The sequence below is a fragment of the Cylas formicarius genome, unplaced genomic scaffold (assembly GCF_029955315.1).
Source record: "Cylas formicarius isolate icCylForm1 unplaced genomic scaffold, icCylForm1.1 PGA_scaffold_2__14_contigs__length_35257938, whole genome shotgun sequence".
Lineage (NCBI taxonomy): Eukaryota > Metazoa > Arthropoda > Insecta > Coleoptera > Brentidae > Cylas > Cylas formicarius.
This window is the reverse complement of record NW_026844319.1, coordinates 18,272,959-18,292,675: the sequence shown is the minus strand read 5'-3', so window position 1 is coordinate 18,292,675 and position 19,717 is coordinate 18,272,959. Positions and strand designations below refer to the sequence as shown.

Below are 19,717 nucleotides of genomic sequence, written 5' to 3'. Positions count from 1 at the left end.
GTCTTCTGACGCGTATTATGGTGATGCGTTTTCCTTTATATGAAGGTGGTTTCGTTTGACTGTTTCAAGTTGAATTCACCCACCTCTTGGATACATGTTTCATCAAAGTAAATTATGGATCCGTTGTTTAATCTTTTAATTTCTGTATGTGTAATCTGTGTTATTTCATTACTACTTGCCTTTTGTCTATTTTGCGATACTTAAATTCCTATTTTACAAATAACTCTATGGAGGAAGCTTATGTTTATATTGGTTTCATCTTTATCTGGTTTCTTTTTCAGTTTATCAAAGGTAGGAACAACCTCGCATTGATAAAGACAATACATTTTCCTTCCAGATCACTATTGTCAATACGGTGAGTTTGAAATTAACTCCTTTTCGTCAATTCTCCACTGTAAATAACATCTCCTATCGGTATTGGAGTTTTTGTAAGTAAACAGGTTTCTTTTAAAGCTTCTAAATTAACTTTTTCGAAACACACAGTAAAAACGATTATTCAATACTGCCACATATGGTCAACATTGAAGAAATATATCAGAAAGGAAGAAATATACCCGGCCTACTACCGCCTTGTCACTCAAATAAGAATAAATACATATATATATATATATATATATATATATATATATATATATATATATATATATATATATATATATATATATATATATATATGTCGGTCTAGAACGTTCTACGCCGTTTTCCGACACCTAACCTCCACTCTTCTCTATTTAACCATAGCTGGTCTGGTAATTCTCTTTCTATTAGTTCCTTTTCTATTCCCTCCTTCCAACTTTTTCTAGGCCTTCCCCTTTTATTTTTCCCTTGCGGTGTCCACAATAGTATTTGTTTCGGGATTCGGTTTTCGGGCATGCGCTGTACGTGTCCAAACCATATAAGTTGTTTTGTTTTTATGTCGTCTACTATTGTATGTTTTATTCCCATGATCTCTCTTATCTTTTTATTTGTTAATTTTTCTTTTTTTGATCTTCCAGCCGATCTCCTCCAGAAGTCCATTTCGGTTGCTAGTAACATATTTTCTGTTTTGTTCTTTAGCTGCCATACCTCACTTCCGTATGTGATGATACTTTTTATTATTGTATTATATATGGTTTTTTTATTAGTTTTGGATATACTTTGGTCCCACAAGATCCCATTCAGCATGGCTATTGCTTTTCTTCCTTGTATTATTCTTTCTTTTATTCCCTCATCTAGTCTTCCGTCCTGCGTTATTTTTAGTCCTAGATATTTATACTCCTGGCAGTCTTTTATTAGGCTTCCGTCTTCCAATGTTATATTTCCAGATGTTCCTCCTACAGTCATACTTTCAGTTTTTGTGATGTTAACTTCTAATCCCCATTTTCCATACTCTTCTACTAACTTTCGTGCCATATATTCTAGATCATCATGATCTTGTGCTAAGAGTATTTGATCATCCGCAAAGAAAAGGGTATATAATGTTGTTTCATTTAATAGTGGGATTCCCATTCCTCTGCATTTGTTCATCCATTTTTGTAAGGCTTGTTGTAGGTATATTTTGAATAATACAGGAGACAGGCAGCATCCTTGTTTGAGGCCCTTTGTAATTGGTATGGGCTCAGAAAAAGTGTCCTGTATTTTGACTTTAGCTGTTATATCTTTATATAGATTTTTGACCGCTTTTATCGCATTTGAATTAATGTTCGTTTTTTCTAAAGCCTCCCATAGTTTCTCTAGAGGTATGCTGTCATAAGCCTTTTGAAGGTCTATGTAGAGGAGATGTACCTCCTGATCTTTGGCTGTTTTTTTCTCTAAAACCTGTGTTACTGTATACAAATGGTCTACTGTTGATCTCCCAGCTCTAAATCCCGCTTGTTCCTCTATTTCTATCTCCTTATATTCAGCTTCAATTTTCTTTTTCAATATTTTACCATATACTCTACTTAGTGTGCTCGTTACTGCTAGTCCTCTATAGTTTGAGCAACTGTCCCTACTTCCTTTCTTAAAAATAGTTGTGATATAAGAGCCTTTCCAGTCACTTGGTATATCAGCCCCGTCTATGCACATCTGAAACAATTTTGTTAGATGGCGATATAAATTCTCCGTCCCGTATTTTATTAGTTCTCCTGGTATTTCTCCTGGACCAGCGGACTTTCGGTTTTTTAGGTTTTTACATATTTCTTTAACTTCTTTCGTCGTTATTCTTAACGGAGATGCTATTATTGTTACTTGTGATATTTCATTATTTGTTTTAAATTCTGTTCGGTTTTCTGTAAGTAATGTTTTGAAATGTGTTTCCCATTTGTCCATTGTTATTGTTGATATTATGTCCTTCTTTTGGTTTTGCCTTAATTGATTTATTAATCGCCAGCTCTCCGTACTTTTTGTGCCACCTAGATATGTATTTATTTTGGAGCAGTTTCTTTCCCAGGATTTATTTTTCTTCTCAGTTATCTTTCTTCGAACGCGAGCTTGAGCTTTCTTATATTCCGTTTTGTCGCCGTCATTTTTTTTGTTTAGGTATTTCTGATATTTCTCTCTTTTCTCTTTTATGTCGTTTTCTATATCTGGGTCCCACCAATACGGTTTTTTAGTTTTTGTAGTCTCATATGTTCCTAATGCTTCATATGCAGCCGAGTGGATGCACGTTTTGATATATTCATGATATTCTTCAGGAATTTGGAATCTCGTTTCTGTTAACTTCTGATCTAGACGTTTCCTATATAGTTCCCTTGTACCTTCATGGTCGAGCCCATCTAAATTATATCTTTTTGTAGTTGTTTGTATTTTCGGCTTTTCTACTTCGTGTTTGTCTCTTTTTGTGTTATGTACAATTGTGCTTCTGAGTAAGTGATGGTCGCTACCACATGTGACTCCCCTAAGGACCCTGACATCTTGTACGGTCAATTTCGTTTCTTGTCTCATAATTGTGTGATCAATAATTGATTTTAGGTTTCTTGTAGATTGTGTCCACGTGTATTTATGAATGTCCCGATGTTGGTAGAATCCATTCATTATTTTAAGATCATTTTGTTCACATAAAGTTATCAATCGATTTCCGTTATCATTTTTTGTCTCTTCTCCATATGGTCCTACTACTTGGCTGTCTCTATTTTTGCCCACTCTGCAGTTCAAGTCTCCAAGTATAATAATTTCTCTCGTTTTCCCTACTTTTGTTATTTCCTGGTTTAGGTCCTCGAAGAATTGGTCTTTTGTATTCACTAGAGAGTCGTCATTTACTCCATACACACCAAAAATAGTTACTCTGTACCCATATATAGTTAAATTCATCTTAATCATTCGTTCACTGATAGCTTCCCAAGAGTGTATGTACCTCCTCAGCTTTCTTTTTATCAGTATGGATATTCCTTGTTGTGCTCTCCGGTCTTTCGTAACTCCACTATAGAAGTGATCGTAATATCCCATGCTTTCCGATCCTTGTCCTTTTCTCTTCGTCTCTGTAATTACCGCAATATCTAATTTAAGAGTTTTTATTTCTGAGATTACTTCATTCATTTTCCGGGTTAGTCCTTGAACATTCCATGTCCCATAGTTCATTGTCCTTTTTCGTTGCTTAAGTCTTTTTTGGTTTTTCCGTCCGATTCCGAGGCTTTGGTTAGGTTTTTTAGCATTTTACAGGTTTTTAAGGGTGATAGGGAGCTGGCCTATCGCCCCAACCCTCCTCCTTTATCCGGGCTTGGGACCGGCAGTGGTCTCTTTAGAGTTACTCAATCCACCCTTTAGAGACCCCAGGCGGAGTTAGAATAAATACATAACATCGTTAAAAGTTTTATTCGGGAAAGATATTTACAAGCGTTTATCATTTAGTGTCGACACTTCAAAAATTTTTAAATCATTTACTCTTACCAATTAGTGATATTAGAGTCGTTATTTGTTATGTTTAGATCGTGGGTTGGAAATTTCGACGACGCAATGGAGGAGAGTAACTAACCAAGCATTGTTAAAGTCATGACAATTTACCGTGTGTCGGGCTATAGGAGAAGGGTTTGCAGGTACATAGAATTAAGCAGAACGCCCAACAAACATACGGTATATTTCAAGTTCAAAATTTAACTTAGAAAAACAAATAACAAATCACTCGTGTGTGTGTGTGTGTTTTTTTTTTGCAATGTTCATTGTAACCTCCCCCTTTGCAACACACTGTCGTTCCGATTGTGGGGCAACACTTAAAATGTCGTACAGCCTTGTGAATATCTCGTTTTGCTCGGAACCCCATTTCCATACGATGTTTCGCATTTTATCTGGGCGGTTTTGATGAAAAACTCGCCCACAAAAAGTCCAAAGAATGTTTTTGTTCGGATTCCGCGGAGCGTTCGCACCCAAATCAGGTTCAAAGGACTTTTTGGTACAGTTTCCGGAGACAAATAACACGCGCAATGATATTTAGATTAGTGTCCGATGAAAAATCACGCACGAAACCGGTTCAAAGGGTTATTTTCTTTAGTTTCCGATAAGCAATAGCACGCGAAGCTAGTTCAAAATCTAATTTTATATTAAAACGGAGTCTTGATTAGTTTCCGGTGAGAAATCACAATGTGTGGGCAATTACATACGAAACAATGCGATTTTTTCTCTTGGAAAAAACACATAGACACAAGTTTGGTTTTCCTTGGCCACTAAGTTGAAGTGCCGATTTAAAAAAGAAGGGTTTGCGGATTCACATAAATGAAAAAAGTAATTCAAATATTGTATTACTCTTTAAAAGACGGATTATGTTAAAAATCTCAACTCACATCACTTTCTTCAGTTTTCTGTCTACACAAAATGAGCATTTCAGTTTTATGCACACATTTTTATTTTTCCTGAAATGAATCCGTTGACAACGGTTAGGTACATGTTCATCAACTAATTAATTCTATTTATAAAAATTTACTTTGTGAAGAAGAATTAACAGTTAATATCAAATTGAGAAAGCCATCGAACATATTTTTATAATATTATTATGAATATTTGGCGCATATATCCTTATAGGATATATTACCCTAGCTTTTAATTCGAAATAAATACAAAAGGTGTCTCTGATTAAAAAAACAAATATTTCCAACTGAGACTTCAATTACATTTCAATTGCAATTACCGAAACACGTTGAGGAGACCTATATTGATTGGCGAAATATGTCTTGTATAAAAGTTGTAAGACTTTAAAAAACAGATGTAATAAACGTAGTAGTTGAATAGAAAAACTTTTAAAACATTTTCTTTCCTCTGGCGCCTTTCATTTTCGCGAATTAGATTTTTGTGAAAAATATAAATCCCTCTATCATTCTTAGGCGAACAATCATAATGGAATGATCAGATAGCGAGTTTTTAGACGTGGTAAGACTTATATAAAACAAGAAGAGCGCGCAACTCGAAATTGTAAAACTTTCCACCGGGAAGTAAAACTACATCGAATCCAAGTCTATATAGATCAGTCGAGTGACTGACTTTTTCCATTGTCCCTGGAAACTTTCTGATTTTCACCAGCGACATAAACAACTTCGCGTTGTTTGATAAGCCTTCGCGACACTTTTCAAACTTTAATAACGAACAAATTTCATGTTACGAGTTGGGGATTTGTTTTTAGCTCTCTTCATTCTTATATTACTAAAACAATTTCGACACTTTCTTTTCAGTGTTGTCAGTACGTTCCTGGTCATCAAAAAAATAGAATAATTTCAGTACTTAGTAATTTAAAGTTTTAAGTAAATTGTTCCGAGTGACTAAAGAAGTTTATCTACGTGTTGCCTCTATACTTTTTCTATTACCATTAGTTTCGGGTGGCGACGTGTGACGTGACTAACAGAACTGACAAACGTCAAAATACCATCAGATCGTTCTCATGTCCCTGATATGTCCGAAGTGGCCTCCGACCATGGCTAACGAAGCTGACACGTTACTCATGATACGTAATACATAATTGGGCCCTTTAGTGTAAGGATTACAAAAATAATTTTAAAACTGGATCGCGAAATGTATTTTTTTAAATTGCTTAAATCAAGAGAGAAATTTAGTAAAGCTCTCGAAATGTCCAAAAATTAAATTACACGAAAATATAAGGGCATTTTCTTTTCAACGTGGAATTTCATTATACAGTTACCTACGGTTTTATCAAAAACAGAAACTCAAACATTGTTTTTTTTTTGTTTTACGGCTAGCGTTCGAGGCGTGAAATTCCCTGGAAAAATATTCCACCACAAATATTTGCAGAAGGGATAGAAACACAATCAAACTTCTTATTTACCTTACCGTTTGATCCATCGGGAGTCAACAGAGACGATAATAATAATTGCATGCATTTATTTTAACTTTTCCGATCTTCTAAATTCCCAAAGAAGGTTTTGATCGTGCTGAAGTTTGAAGTCTAGAATCTCGAAAAAGATCACCTCATGAGGTTTAGCCACTTAACGTCACAAAACTTTACGCTGCCCCCGATAAAGGAGACCCGTTTTTGAAAACTTGTTTAAGTTCAGAATTTCATGAATGTTGTACAAGAACCAGAAAATATGAACAATATGTGTGGTATTAACAACGAGCTACTTTGGATAAATCATACAAAAATTAGAACATAAATTGAAAAAAAATATTGAAGGTAAAAAATAAGACGTAAATTTAATTTTTCTACTCCCTACTCTACTACCGCACGGGTTTAGGAGCAATCGGATATTTTCGGAGATATTACCGCACGACCTGAATTTTCACGTTTGCCAATTCTGCCGATGATGTACCCAAAAACTACTTGTCGAGGAAAAAGTATAGTATGCAACATATTTGGTAAACTTTTTAAGTCACTCGTTTATGAAATACTCGCTCCGCTAGTGCCAAATAAACTCGTGACTCAAATGCCGTTCACCACATTTGTTGCATAATATACTATAATATACTTATAGATATGTCATTATCATTATTGTGCATAGCATTAGAATTTACGCATTTAATATTATTTTTGTCAAGACTTAATAAGCACACCACTGATTTGATGTCATAAATAAATTAAATTAAAAAAAAACGTAGAACAAAGTTCACAAAACTGATGGTCATATTAAAACCCGTACGATTATCAAAAACTATTATTTTATTGTCGCATTTAAATTCTGAAATTAACAGCCACTAAATAGAACAATATAATTCATAATCTATATGTAATTGAATAATTTAGGCAGAGGAATGAAATCGAATTTAATTACTCAATATGAAAACCAATAAAAGGAAATGTTATGTTGCTTTGTCCTCGCCAAACATTATGACAAAGAAAACAATACCTCTGCAAAAAAAATCGGAAATATGGCTTAGCGAATAAATTTAAATAATTTATTGAATTTTTTGAATAATATTAATTTTAAAATTACATTTCGAACCGTTTTTAATTGAATATATTAAACCTCAAAAGGTAATTAAATTAAAAACGAAAAACTAATTCGACGATGGAATAACAGTAGCACCCCAACTTTGACACCATATTCTTTATGCTTTTATATTTTTATATCGTGGAGCGATTCAACTAACAGATGACAACTAACAGTATTTTAATGAAAGTTAGAGTGACACTATAGATTACAGTTTGGAGTATGCGATTCCTTTAGCTTTATCCCGTCAGTTTATCAAGTTCATTTTTGACATTGCAGTTATAGATGGCTACTGATTACTTTTTGGGGTAAACTAAAATGATGGTCAATTTCATTTTCTTTTCATGGGCTCGTTTTTTTTATCTTCGTTTTATTACATGCGCTTATTACGATATACCGGCAGCTGTCGCTAATGCGTCGGGACCGTATATTCCAGAATAATACCGTTAAAGTTCAAAGGTCAGGTGTTTAAATATTTTACCACCTCTGTTTTTGTAGCTAATGGAATTTTATCGATTGCTAGAATATTTTCCCTGAAATTGGGTTCAGTCTCACTTAAGTTTACCTGTTGACTAAAAATATGAAACTTTTATCTATAACTACTCTTGTTATTAAACCCAACGAAATTAAACAGTAGACGTGAAGCCGGGCATTTCGATTTATGGACCTAGAGAGAAGACAGCCTTAAGAAAATAGTAATAATAATAATAATACATTTATTACTTGAGCATAAAATGCATAATAATGTTAGTCCAAAGTATTTGCACCACAATAGACCTATGCAATATATCTTATCTTTCCAGAGGATTGTGGATGCTGTTTAAGCTACCTATGAAGTTAAAAGAGATATGTTATTTATTTTATTTAAAATTAGTCCTGAAATACGGCGCTTCAAAGGAAACATAGCAAAATATATATAACTGCCGCATAGTACCTTTCTTCTTCTTTGCTTTTCACAGACAGTTGAGTAGGACTACTATGGCCAATCGCCCATTGCCGACGCCCGCCGAGGAATTTTTTCTTTTGGTCACAGACCAACAGTTAACACAAAAGCTATTATCAACATTTGTTCTCAGCTTCCCATATAGGACTTTGACCGATAACAAAAAACGCCCTCCCCGCTTCCCCCGCGGACCATCCGGGCCCATCCGGCCTCCAACCGGCGTAGATGGGAAAAAACAGCTGGACCGACAACGATTACAACTTTAAAACCTTCACAAAACACTTAGAAAATAAAAACCACACTTTTGGAATCGATATCAAACTTTGTGGGACGATTACAACGGATAGTACCCGTTCAGATTCAGTGTTGTATATAAGCGATACCTTGGAAATCTCTTTTTGTTAGAGATATTGCGGGATCCTTATTTTCTCCTTTTCCGTTTGTTGTCGATAAACTTAACCATCCGGATCGCCCTAGATGTAAAGTTATGTAATGTTTTCTTTAAACCCCTTCGCATCAATAGCAAGCATGATTTTTGAAAAATGCCTATTTGCCTTTTCTTAGATGCGTCTAAACATGGCATGACAGTATACAACATCAACAGTGCGATGAGATTAAATAGCAACATTTTAGTTTCGGATTAAAGGTAATAAGAGTATAAATATTTTAAAATCGGGTACGCTATCCAAAGTTAATTGGTGATGTGTTTCTTAAAGCGCTGTTTGGGGTTCAGAATTAAACCAAGACACTTACATTTATAGGGTTCTACAACAATTAAGTTGTTGATAATATTAAGTGTTAAGAGGTGTTCATTCCAAATTCCGTATGACAAGTAAATTTGTAAAATGTAAAATACGCTGTTTCGGAGGCACGATATTCTGTTCATTCGAAAGTTTACCTATTTTGCGTCTCTAGCAGCAGAACTGTCAAACTTTGGAAGGGGTATAATTTGGGCATGTTTCCACGTATTTAGGAAATAAGTATAAGCATTATGATTGGATTGAAACAGGGATTATGTTGTCCTTTGTCTTGATGTTACTGCGTCACTTATGTAAGTTTAAAAGACAAAATTACCTTTGCTTTTGTGTTTTAATATAATTGCGTCACGTAATTACTTATTTCTTCAACATTTGATTTGGTTGTCTTGTAAAGTTAACGGTTGATTATTTCGAGTTGCTTAAACTCACTCTACTTTTCATAGTGTTATAATTTACACCGCAAAAACACTTTCTTTTCGGGACGAATTTCAATAGTTGCGTAGTTTCTTAGGTGTTTGTAATAATCGTAATGAGAGCAAAGTTTTGTATTTTTAAAATTTGCTAATGCCTTATCGCGTAGTTTTTGCAAAAATGCGTGATAATAAAATAACATTCCCATTATTGCTATATTCTTTCAAAGCTAGATTAATGTTAAACAGTTCATTAATAAGTGAATTGAACAGGTCATTCATCCTATCAATATCATTAATATATAATATGCCACCATCAGCTATACTTTAATTAACCTGAAGGTGACTGAAGATACTTGGCCAGTTAAAACGTTGTGAAAATTAAAAATAAAAACAACGGAAGATCAAAATAAATCGTCTCGTCAAGGTGGGGAATATAAGGTGACAGGCTTCCCAATACATTAATTTAAATAACAATTGCATACAATATTATTCAATTTTATATCTTCCTAACAGAATTGAGCCAATGAATGTTAAAATCATCGAGATATCCAGTATTGTCGCCTCTCATACATATGACAGCCAAAGTGCCTTCAAAATGGTCAAAAAACTGAGAAGTATGTTGTCAAAAAATATTTCCATTTCTCTTCCCAACTTTGAGCTTCGCGCAAATATATTCGACTTAACCTAAAAACCTTCTGTGCTGACATATCGATTTTCAGTAGCAATTATAATAGCATAGAATGCAACAAGTTTGATAAACGGCCCTTTGCTCACAAGTAACAACAAGCGGAGCAAGTGTTGCATAAACTAGGGATTGAAGAAATATATTAAGCTGTTGCATATTATACTTTTTTTGGCACATTTTTTGCAAAACAGCTCAAACCGTTTCGCTGAGTGACGTGTGACATGACCATCAGAGCTGACAATATTGTATGCCGTTAAAATGTACCTGTAGTTCGGAAACACTCGGAAGTAGCTCGCCACAGTTAATGATGAAGCTGACGTTTGAAGATGACATTATCCGCATACTTGATCAGTGCCTAATTTGTTATTTTAATTAATAATTTTCTGAAATCATTGAGAAATTGTAAACACAATCATTCTTGTAAATAGACATATTTTTCTCTTACTACTTTATATGGCCTATATTATGTATAAGGTTGTTCGGAAAGTCATTTCGTTTTTTCCCGTCAGAGGACTTAATTACGTTTTTTCGAAACCAACTTCACACTTAAGCCGCATAACCATTATATGTCTTGAGAGCTGATATTGCAAGGCTTGTGTGTGAAAAAGTTCTATTAATTCTACGCAGTAGTTTTTGGTTGGTGCCCTTTTAAATATGGAGAGAAATAAGCAGCATTTTCGTCATATTTTACTTTTTTACTTCAGAAAAGGTAAAAATGCTGTCCAAGCGAGAAAAAAATTGACGCATGTGTATGGAGAAGGCGTGTTAACAGTACGCCAGTGCCAGAACTGGTTTGCAAAATTTCGATCCGGCAATTTTGATGTCGAAGATGCACCACGGTCTGGAAGGCCGGTCGAAGCTGACAAAGATGCGATAAAGGCATTAGTTGATGCAAATCGGCGAATAACCACACGAGAGATCGGTGAGAGATTAAATTTGTCGAATTCGACTGTTTATGGCCATTTGAAAGGCATGGGCTTAACCTCGAAGCTCGATGTGTGGGTGCCCCATGTCCTTACGGAGCGAAATTTGTGTCGTCGCGTTGACGTGTGTGATTCGCTCCTCAAATGTCAAGAAAATGATCCATTTTTGAAGTGGATTATTACTGGGGACGAAAAATGGGTTGTATACAACAATGTTAAACGCAAGAGGTCATGGAGCAGAAAAGATGAACCGGCTCAAAGCGTGTCAAAAGCCAACATTCACCAAAAAAAGGTGATGCTCTCCGTTTGGTGGGATGTCAAAGGAATCGTTTTTTTTGAGCTTTTGCCGGACAATACAACGATTAATTCAGAAATCTATTGTCATCAACTGGACAAATTGAATGATTCACTTAAAGAGAAGAGGCCCGAATTAATCAACAGGAAGGGTGTAGTGTTCCACCAGGATAATGCGAGACCTCACACAAGTTTGGTCACTCGCCAAAAACTTTTACAGCTTGAATGGGACGTACTGCAACATCCACCATATTCTCCAGATCTGGCGTCTTCCGACTACTATTTGTTCCGGTCCCCGCAAAATTTTTTGGATGGCAAAACTTTTACCTCAAATGAAGATGTCAAAAACCACCTGAACCAGTTTTTTGCCAGCAAGGACCAAAACTTTTATGAGAGGGGAATTATGTTACTGCCAGAAAGATGGCAAAAGGTGTTGGACCAGAATGGCCAATATATAATTTAATAAAATATTTATTCATTATACGAAAACTGTCTTTCATGTTCCCCAAAAAAAACGAAATGACTTTCCGAACAACCCAATACATTCTTTTGTATTTGTTTGCTGAAATATCTATTAAAATTAGCCTCGATTTTTAAAATGACGAACTGGTAAAGAAAGATGCCTGGAACACAAGAGGGTTTGTTTTTTTTGTGGTTATAAATGATTGATTACATCTCTCAGCGTATCCATTACCCTCGTTCTACTCCCCGGATTTTCCAGCGAATCGTGGAAACTTGGGTAAAGTTCAAAGACCTCGTATTTAGTTTTCCAGGCAGGTAATCGATACAGCTATAGATCACTTGCCCAAAAATTAAGTTATTCCAACCATCGGTTCCATCAAATGAACCTACCTGAGTTTGATAAACGAATATCAATTGTAAATGAATATCCCATTATTGTGTAGGAAAAATTTTAATCTTGCTATATTATTATTATTTTTATATTATTATATAAGCCGGTCACACGCGTGAGCTCGAATGTAACGTCACGTACGGTTAATTGTGGGCTTCAGCGTTTGATAAAAGTTAAATGCCGTGGGCACTGCGGTAGTCGCAAAAAATGAAAACGCAACCCATGTTTGCATAAGGTCGGCAGGTCAATTGCGGCTGATTTTACTGCGATTCATGCGCCGCGTAGAAAATGTTATCGTTTCTCAGAAACGTGGTAAATTTTACATGCCAAAAAGGCCCGTAAATGGGGAATTTTTTTTGTATGCATGTAAGTAGTTGCCGTGTGGATATGGTAGACGTTTCGCCAAGATCTCACATGGCATCTTCATTGCTCGCGCTCCGAAAACACTTCGAACACTTGGAGGGTCTGAAACTACTAAGACAGGTAAGAATTTGACTGAGGTGGCTTTTACTTGATGAAAATCCATTTAACACCAATTAAATTAGAACAAAAAACGCTCAGATTTTGACAGCTGTTTCGGCAACACCGTGCCGTTATCAAATAAAAAATATGACTATATTCCGACACATATATAAAAACAGGTAGCAATAGATGTTTAATTGTAGGTATAGGGTCATAAATTTAAATTTAAGTAATAAATTTGAATATCTCATTTTGTTAATCTCCATAGCTTCCAACAAATTTAGTTTTTTTTTTGAATGATTATGTAAAATATCAAAATTATCGTCAAAGTTGTGCATTTCTGAATTTAAATGAATGACATAGTTAGAATCTTAACTTTTATTGTTATACGCCCTTTTATGTTCGTTAATACGTTCCTAAATGTTGTAATTGTAATTTAATTTGTGTAAAACAGATAAGATAAAACAACTTTTCAAATAAATGGTAATAATGCAATATTATCAAAACAGGAAAAATATATATAGTAGAAACTCTTTGAAACTCGTAAAAATGTAAATCCCATACTGACTAAAATGCAAAACAAGCAAATAACTAAAAAAAAAGAACAATAAAAAAGATCAAATACACTTTGAGGATTTTGTAAATATGTGCCTATACTTTAATGCAAAAACATAATAATTTGAACTATAATGTGAAACGGTTTAATTATGACTTATTACATTCCGCAAAATTATTATTTTTGGTATTTGTGAAAGTACTTTCCTCCATAAAAAACCCATTTCTTTGGCGTAAATTCATGTTTATTAGTGCACTCTATTCCTCTCATAAAAATGAGTACTTTTAAAAATGTGTATTAAATGATCCAGGCGCAAGACAAAGAATTCAAATATTTCTAATTCTATTCTAATATTTCTTAATGAATTTGTGTTTTTCTCAAAAATTCAAATTGTTTGTTTCGTCGTTAATGAAGAACAATCTCCAATCTTGCTTCAGAGTCTATAAGCACAAGAAAAAATATAACCTAATACGTGCACAAAATGTAGATAGTAGATACCCAATAGTTTTTCGAATTCTCGTTTTTTTGTTTTTTCTGAAATCACTTAGTTGGCTACTTGTTGGTATTAAAATTACTAATTTAAATAGGGTGCCATTTTAAAATTATATTACGTCACAGGCCACCGCTTTAGCATATTTGGAGAATCTACGAGACGCACGAATTGTAAACAATTTTAATTAAACCTTGGTGCTTAAGTAAGGTAAACAAAAGAAGTTCTTGGCGAAGAAAGATGGATCTGCAACTTGCTTTCGAATTAAAATCAAATATTTAACTTTATTCCCTCTCGTCTGCGGCAGGGGAAATTTTTTGGAAATGTTTATCTTACAAAATAAAATATCGCATATCAAATTGTATTTAGATAACGCAAAATATTAAAGTTGCAGTAGTGACTAAAATATTCCGAACTCTTACTTACGCACACAGACCGATATATTAATGCATTGACGCATCACTATCCGGCCCAAAAATGATCTGTTATCAACTCTCTTGTTTACAGACTGTCAACTATACCAACCAGAATTATTGAACCCACAATTATAACACCTAACATCTGTTTTTCTGTCTAATAATTTTGATATTAGAGATTTAAGCTTTCCATCAAAAAATACCTCCCAAAGAAAATAATTCTGAAAGCAACCCCACACTTGCCACTGGGGTCCTTCTTTACATTCAAAACATCACTGTCCAGGTATTAAAAGTTCTTAAGAAACATAATATTAAAACCAAACATACCACTTGTCCAAATCTCTCTCAAGATCTTCGATCGGTCAAAGACAAAATTGCTATTGAGACACCACGAATGAATGAAAAATATCAACTCGGCTAAAAGAACACGAAATATTTTAAGACTACGACAAATAAACTCATCAGCAATTGCCGAACAAAATTGTGAAACCGAATATCAAATCTCATTTGACCAAACTAAATTTCTTGAATATAATCAATTCTTCTACCAAAGAAAATTACGAGAATTCATAGAAATCTCTAAACAATAAAACAATTTGAACCTTTACCTTTCACTAACATGGGAAAATTAGTCATCGGAGGCAATGTCAATTCTTTAGCTCGGTAAACAGGTGAAATGTCAACAACTTCGATTTATCAACAACCGATGCAGGAGGAATCTAGAAGAAATGTAAATTGCATTATACTGGCAAGTTGCTTTAAAAAACTATTTTAATAATTGGTATTGGTATTGGTATTAAAGGAGGGCGCCCTCGCGGGCGTCCAAGCACTTAGGCCACCAGATGGGCCCGTTGTGCCCCCAGGCCGCTCTAGAGGGCGTCCAGAATGCCGCCCCTCCTATAGAAGGTCAGCAACTCCTTTAGCCCAATACCGTGCACTGAGTCCGGATCGCTCAGGGCCGTTCCGAAGTCTCCCAATCTTGCCCATGTCAAGGCAGGGCACTCGGTGAGCAGATGATACGGGGTCTCCTCCCCTTCCATGCACCACCTACACTCCGGGTCGTCTCCAATGCCTAGCAAGCAAAGATGCCTCCTAAGCCTGCAATGTCCTGTGTAGGCCCCTGTTAGTGCTCTACACTCCCTTCTGGTCAGTCTAAGCAGCTCCCTGGTCCGAGGAACGGCGTGCCCATCCATCATAAGCCTCGCCTGCCTCATTCCCGGAGCAACTCTCTCGCCCAGGCTTCGAGAGCTCCCCGCCTCACACACGGGGCGATCCCCAAGCGGGGCTCTGGCCCTATATGCCTATGCGAGGAGCCCTCTCTGGCTAAGGCGTCCGCTGCCTCATTGCCCCGGATACCGGTGTGACCCGGGAGCCAGACCAGCGTGACCTTTCTCTCCTCAGCCACCCTCCTCCTCCTTTGCACTCCTTTATCAGCAAGGAGCGCGTACGCACTGACTTCAGCGCCATGAGTGCAGCCCTACTATCCGAGCAGAAGAAGACTCTCCTGCTTCCGTGGTTGAGCCAAAGCACCTTTCTGGCCACCATCAATAAAGCGAAAATTTCCGCCTGAAACACAGTGCAGTACTGACCCAGAGGGACCGACAAGCTCGATCCCGTTGTCTCGCAGTACGCTCCAGCTCCGGTCCGATCTCCCATTCTGGACCCGTCCGTGTACCAGACAAGTCCATCCCAGGAGCCGACTCTGCCCTCTCTCCAATCTTCTTCTTTTAATAATAACCTAACTTCTAAAGAAATCTTCAAAAAAGGCTAAAATTAACCAAAAATTCAAAAAGATTATTAAAAACGACTTAAAATACGTATTTCAAAAATCAGCAGCAAGAAATTAGTAGGAAATATTCTATATACGCAAAATTGCCACCGTTAATATCACAATCATTAAGTTAGTCTACCTAGAAAAATGAAAGATTAAAATAATTTCACATAGTGTCCTCTAGCACAAAACTCTGGTACAAAAATTGTATTGTCGTAGTATTTTTCTACTCCCGTTTGTAAAATACCTAACTACACACGGATCTAGCGGATTTACCGCACGGGTTTGGGAGAAATCGGATGTGTTCGGAGCTATTCAACACGCCTTGAATTTTGACGTTTGTCATGTCAGCGAATGTATTCGTGTTGTTTTGAGAAAATGTACCCAAAAACTAATGGTCGTAGAAAAAGTATAGTATGCAACACGTTCGGTAAAGTTTTTAAGACACTCGTTTATTAAACACTCGCTCCGCTCGTGTCAAATGTCGTTTACCGCACTTATTGCATAATATAATATTGCTTCACAAATTCGATATCGGCTCCATTATCGGACCCATTTCAATGTGGATCAACTTTATTGATTAAGCAGACTGGTATATTTCATAAACTATTCCCTATAGGAAAGTAAAGTTCGGCTTTAAAAACAATGTTTATATAAAAAAATATCACATATTACTATAGTTAGAGCTGACCTAAATTATAAATTTACGCGACATTTTAAGGCAATTTATTTTTATCTGGCCGTTTCACCGGCATGTATCAACTCGCGTGTCAAAGCTATTTTCTTTTCATTGTTTCCAGAACATGCAATTACGGGGTGATGGCCAACATGGCCCTACGTGTTGGAACAAAGAACACTTTTAAAGTTGTTGTGACTGACATGAGGCAATTCGAATTTATTGTCTTTTACGGATAACGTATGGGTTTTATGTGAGGTCAAATATTTACAATAGGAATTTAAAACAGCGGCAGTACATATAAGTTTCAGAGGCGGGAAACCTAAACCGCTATCGTTTCGACAGTGTTCGCTGTAAATTTTCAATATTCCTAAAATAACAGGAGTCAATGAAAAAGTCTTTAACCATGCAACAGGCTTGTTCCGTTATATTTAATTTTGAAGTTTAAGTCCCAATTGTACTGGAGATAATAATTCAATCGTTAAAATATCATACTGAAAGCTTTTGTCATTTCGGGATATAAGAGGCTAAAAGTGTGATGTCAATTACTTCACGACGAAAATGTCGTTTGAATTATAGGGAAGTTGCCATTTTCGTGTTGTCTTGAGATTTCTATAAGGTTTTAAGGCCCTGGGGATAACAATATTCATGTTTTTGTACATGTATTATGTTTTAGTTCTATTTTATGCTAACAGCCGTTTCCAATATTTCCATATAGTAGATATCTATATAAAGGACGATATAAAACTTTTCTTCCAACAATTAAAATCTTATTGATCGGAAACATTAATGGACACGGACAAATAAATTGGTTCCAAAGTAAGAAAATTAATCTCCGCGTTTGAATTTGATTTGATACAATTGACTTTGGTGCCAAAAACCACATCCGCAATTTTGTGTATATTATTGTTATTTTTTAAATGCTTTTTTTTTCGTTTTCGTATTCTGGTTCCGACTTTTGTAGATTTGATGACATTATGTTCCATTTTTTGGTCCAAAATTTGGTTGTAATCTTAAAAAATATTAATTGTATGTCATTATTTTGATACTCTTTTTTGTAGAACGTTTCTTAGCTGAAGAAATTTGCCTACACAACCGTGAGTTAACTTGGACTATAGCATTAACATAGAAAAAAACAATGACAGAAACTACCCTACCTGAACTGACCAGATGCTTCGTCATAAAGAAAATATTTAGAAGTCAATCCCTATTCTTGTAGTACTAGGATCTACTTCGTTTTCGTTCATTTATTCATGATGATAACTATGCTGGTGTATCGCTTAGGAATGTGCAAATTAATATTGGCTACATCCGAATGGTGTTAGGTGTGGGGTAGGTTCAATTTTTAATATTTAAATTTAAAATTTAAATTTTAAAATTACTATTAGGTGCTCAATAAATTTCTTTTATGAATGCAATTATCTTTAAAAATAATGTTGCTTGCATTGAATAAATAATGAGAGGAAAGTAAAGAAAATTATTGAAATATTCTGCATGAATGAATGAACGAAAACTAGTATAATTTCTTTCTCGCATTAAGACTTATATAATATAATACATAAAAACCACAAATAAAATATAAAAACAACAAATATAAACAAATCCTTGAAAAAATTACCATAATATAGTCCAACAGTGAATATCTAACTCATCCTGAAGTGTGACATTGAACACCACTATTCATCATTTCTCGGTCCGAATAATAAAATCCACAAGAACATAATTCTCGGTATAGGTCAACTGGCAATAGAACAGAAGGAGGACATTCGATAGAACATAAAACTAGCCGAAACTAATGAAAATCTATAGCAAAACCATTTTCTTAAGCATTTTTCCAATATATCATCCCTCATCTGATAGTAAACATTTCATTAAGTTACGGATATTTCTTGACGTATATTCAGAATCACAGGTGTTTTAAAACACTCATTAACTGCAATGTTTTCCCTATTTAAATCGAAAATTTACTTATCTTAATAATACCACTAAAATTATTAACAATAATTACCACTCATTTTCCCTAATTTTCACCCATTTTTCTTAAAATTTCTACTAATTACCACTAAATTAACGCACTGAAATACCTCTTGCTGCCATATTAAATAAATATTTCCCTGCAAATCGACTTTTCTAATCGTTCCATTGATATTGAAAACTGGAATTATTGTAATGCAAACTCCAAATTCGAAAGTTTCGCCCGAATTGTTCCGAAATTTCAATTTAAACTGACACAGAGAATCGATTTTGGCTCTCCATTTCGCAATATAGAATTTATCGTAATCCCTGTCCGCATAAATTGTTTTCGGCTAAAATTACACGCCATAAAAGTTGGGCAGATTTCGGGGTTGAAGATTACGGTAACATTAAAGCCTAACGTGGCGTGAATCTCAGGAAGACAAAAAAATAGCTGTCGAAAAAAAAGCAAAGATCTCCCCCGAAACTTGCTAAAACTCGGACTTTTCGTCGGCCACGACAAAACGAACGGTCGAAGTTGTCATTGTTCCGCAGTACCTACTCTTCGACGTTCTTTTCTTTATTTTGTACGGCGCCGGCTCCGCCGCGTCTAGCCAAAATCGGAGAGATTATGAATTTCATTTTAATCTATTGCTTTCATGCCAAAGTTCGTAGCTAAAGCGCCAATCACGGTTCGTTTTATTTTTGTTCGTGCGACGAGGGTGCCAATTTTTTTCGGAGGACGAAAATTTATTTAGCAAACGACTCCCGTTTACCTTTTTCTTAATTGCAATTTCATTGACACCATTAGGGGACGTGTTGAAACTGCAGTTTAAACGGCTTTCAGTTCATATATCGCGCTAACAGATTTTCGAAATAAAAATAGTTTCCTAACAAAATCTAATTATTTCACAACTACGTAAATGAAGTCACAATTGGCAATAGAGAAAGTGAAGAAAAAATAATTGAAATAGGGGAAGACTATTCATATGAAAGTACGTGGGTCGCTTGAAAAGTTTTTGGCTAGTTACTAAGTGATAATAAATAATTTTAAGTTATATGCAGAGGACTCTGTCCCCTAAATACGAGGAAATCATTTTTGGTTTCTTCACTTGGATACATGTGCGCAACTTTTGTTTTAAATGTAACAAAATATTTATAAACGATGATACAACGTGAATATATAAGGTAATACAAAC

General features: G+C 35.3%; 1 protein-coding gene across 4 annotated transcripts in view; it reads left to right on the top strand.

Annotated features, from left to right (window-relative positions):
- LOC132698003 (uncharacterized) overlaps positions 1-19,717 on the top strand; it is a 192,394-nt gene that overhangs the window by 30,975 nt on the left and 141,702 nt on the right. The window contains exon 1 of one of the 4 annotated variants that reach the window (XM_060663823.1): positions 12,623-12,677. The exons of the other annotated variants lie outside the window; for them this stretch is intronic. The gene's annotated coding sequence lies outside the window, so the exon portion shown is untranslated. Of the gene's footprint in view, positions 1-12,622; positions 12,678-19,717 lie in introns of those variants that run through there. 4 annotated transcript variants of the gene reach the window in all.